Here is a 3,747-nt window from a genome sequence, read left to right as displayed (position 1 = left end):
CTAAAATCATCAGGTAATAGTCTTATTTAAAATTAAAAACAAATCTGGGACAGTACTTAGGCCTTGATTAATGTCCTAGGACCAGCACAAAAAATAAATGCAGTTTCTTGTGATTATTAGACTTCACTTATTGCTATTTCTAGGATTATCATCTATGTCAAGGGTCTCTGGAATGTGACTTCCTCCATAGGTAAGGGATCATTCTAAATCAATCAGTCAAAAGTAACCATAAATCCTCCATATATTACCTTTGTAATATCAATTACATTTGTTAATGTTTAATTAATGCTATGACATTTTTAGACCTCAAACATCACTAAGGACTTTTTTTAGAAAACATATTTCTATCTCTATTAGTATTCTACCCACTGTGACACTGAAGAAGTGAAATCATACACTACCCAACTTAAAGGCCTACACCAAGAAACAATTAGGTGGCAGACATTGGTACAGGCAAGTTTTACCCTGCATATTCTCCTAAGTCAATTAATACTAAAAACATGGACATAGGCCAGCCTGAGTTGTAGTTGAATATCTTGTCTCAAGAACAAAAAGTGAGGCCTGAAAACGTGGCTTAGTGGGAGATTGCTTGCCTAGCAGCCATGAAGCCCTGAGTTTGATTCCTCAGTAAGATATAAACAGAAAAAGCTAGAAGTACATTGTGGCTCAAGTGGAAGAGAGCTAGCCTTAAGTAAACGAAGCTCAGGAAAATGACCAGACCCTGAGTTCAATCCCCAAGACTGGTTAAAAATAGGTGAATACAGGAAGCAGGGAGAAGAGGTGCAGAGCTATTTATCGGAGCCTACATTTTCCCAGCCTTCATGACCTTTCATCTTGTGATTTGTTTTCGTTCTATTCAGTGGTCAACAAACTAGTTTCCACTGAGTCTCTGAATCTTGTGTTATTGAATGTTAAGAATCTTTTTTTTTTTTTTAAATTTTATTTTATTTTATTTGAGAACATACTGTACAGAGGGGTTACAATTACATGGGCAGGATAATGCATACATTTCTTACCAAGCATTGCAGCCTCCTCCTTTGTTTACCCTTCACCTCCATTCCCAGCCTCCCCCCTCCCTCCCACCCAATCATACCCCCCCCCACCGACATTGTAAAGCTGGTTTTGACATGACATTTTGTACTTCTCATTGTTGCAACAGGTCCACCTGAATCCTTAAACGACTTGTTTGTCCCCATCTCCTCCACATGTTATACTGACATCAAATATAGTGAAAGCGGGGGTTACACTGTGGGGGAGGGACATACAAAGCAACAAAGAAATAATCTTATAAATGCGTTAGAAACACATGCATGAAAGAAACAAAAACATTAAAATACATATTTGAGGTTTCGATTTCCTAACATCATATTATCTGACTTTTTCCGCTTGACTCATACCTATACTAGATATTGCAAATAAGGGAAACCATGGGACCTATGTTTCTTTGGGCCTGGCTTACTTCACTTAATATAATTTTTTCCAAGCCTTTCCATTTCCTAACAAATGGGGCAATGTCATTCTTTCTGATGGAGGCAAAGAATTCCATTGTGTATATATACCACATCTTCTTGATCCATTCATCTACTGAGGGGCATCTGGGTTGGTTCCATGTCTTAGCTATGGTAAATAATGCTGCAATAAACGTAGTTGTGTTGGTAGCTTTAGTGTGGCCTTGTTTGTGATCATTTGGGTAAATGCCCAAAAGTGGGATTGCTGGGTCATTGGGGAGCTCTATGTGGAGTCTTTTGAGGAACCTCCATACTGCTTTCCAAAGTGGTTGAACAAGTTTACATTCCCACCAACAATGAAGTAAGGTTCCTTTCTGTCCACATCCCCTCCAGCATCTGTTGTTGTTAGAGTTCTTGATTTTTGCTGTTCTAACTGGAGTGAGGTGATATCTCAATGTTGTTTTGATTTGCATTTCTTTTATGGCTAGGGATGTTGAACATTTCTTCATGTGTCTATTGGCCATCCTTCTTTCTTCTTCAGAGAAGCTTCTCTTTAAGTCTTTCGCCCACTTACTTATTGGGCAGTTGTTTCTTTGAGGATTTGTTGTTGGGTGGTTTAATTTTTTGAGTTCCAAGTATATTTTAGATATGAGACCCTTGTCCGTTGTATGGCTAGTAAAGATCTTCTCCCAGTCCGTGGGCTTTCTATTGATCTTGCTAGCTACGTCATTTGCCCTGCAGAAGCTCTGCAACCTTATATAATCCCATTTGTCCAACCTTTCTTTGATTTGTTGTGTTTCCGGGTCTCTATTCAGAAAATTTCGGAAGGAGCCAAGGAGACCCAGGGTTTCTCCTATTCCATCCTGTAATGTTTTCAGAGTGTCTGCTTTGAGTTTAAGGTCTTTGATCCATTTGGAGTTGATTCTGGTGCAGGGTGATATATAAGGATCTAGCTTTAGTTTTCTACATGTAGTTAACCAGTTTTGCCAGCACCATTTACTGAAGAGGCTGTCTGTCTTCCATTCTATTGTTTTAGCTCCCTTATCGAAGATTAGATGGCTATAGGACTGTAGGTTCATTTCTGGGTTTTCAATTCTATTCCATTGGTCCTGAGGTCTGTTCTTATGCCAATACCAAGCTGTTTTGATTACTATGGCTTTATAGTAGAGTTTGAAATTTGTTACTGATATTCCTCCAGCAGTGTTCTTTCCGTTGAGGAGCGTTTTTGCTATTCGGGGTCTTTTATTGTTCCATATGAATTCTTGGATTGCCTCTTCTATTTCCTTGAAGAATGAGGGTGGAATTTTGATAGGTATTGCGTTGAATTTGTAGATAGCCTTGGGAAGTATTGCCATTTTCACGATGTTAATCTTTCCAATCCAGGAGCATGGGAGGTTTTGCCATTTTTCAAGTTCTGTGTTGATTTCCTTTTTCAAGATTTTAAAGTTTTCATCATAGAGGTCCTTCACTTCTTTAGTTAAGTTAATTCCTAGGTATTTTATTTTTTGTGGGGCTATTACAAATGGAGTTGCTTTCCTAACTTCAGCCACACTTTTCTCATTGTTGGCATACAGAAAAGCCATTGATTTTTGGGGGTTAATTTTATAACCTGCTACTTTGCCAAAGTTTTGAATCAGCTTGAGTAATTTGGGAGTGGAGTCTATGGGATTCTTTAAATACAAGATCATGTCATCTGCAAACAGGGAGAGTTTTATTTCTTCTTTCCCTATTTGGATCCCCTTTATGTCTGCATCTTGTCTTATTGCTGTAGCTAGGCATTCTAATACTAGATTGAAGAGAAGTGGAGAGAGTGGGCATCCTTGTCTTGTCCCTGAGTTAAGAGGAAATGGCTTTAGTTTTTCACCATTGAGTATAATGCTGGCTGTAGGTTTGTCATATACAGCCTTTATTGTATTGAGGAATGTTCCATGGATTCCTAATTTTTCCAAAACCTTCATCATAAAGGAGTGTTGGATCTTGTCGAATGCTTTTTCTGCGTCTATTGAGATAGCCATGTGGTTCTTATTCTTGCTCCTGTTGATGTGATGAATAATATTAATTGATTTGCGTATATTGAACCAGCTTTGCATCCCTGAAATGAATCCTGTTTGATCGTGGTGTATGATTTTTTGGATGAATTGTTGAAGTCGGTTGGCCAAAATTTTGTTGAGAAGTCTTGCATCAATGTTCATCAAAGAAATGGGTCTATAGTTCTCTTTCTTTGATGAGTCCCTGCCTGGTTTTGGGATGAGGGTTATGATGGCTTCATAGAATGTGTTCGGTAGTGAGCTTTCTCTTT

Source organism: Dipodomys spectabilis, unplaced genomic scaffold (assembly GCF_019054845.1).
Source record: "Dipodomys spectabilis isolate Male_0828 unplaced genomic scaffold, ASM1905484v1 ptg000806l, whole genome shotgun sequence".
Taxonomy (NCBI): Eukaryota; Metazoa; Chordata; class Mammalia; order Rodentia; family Heteromyidae; genus Dipodomys; species Dipodomys spectabilis.
The sequence above is the reverse complement of the archived record's forward strand: the minus strand, read 5'-3'. Positions refer to the sequence as shown.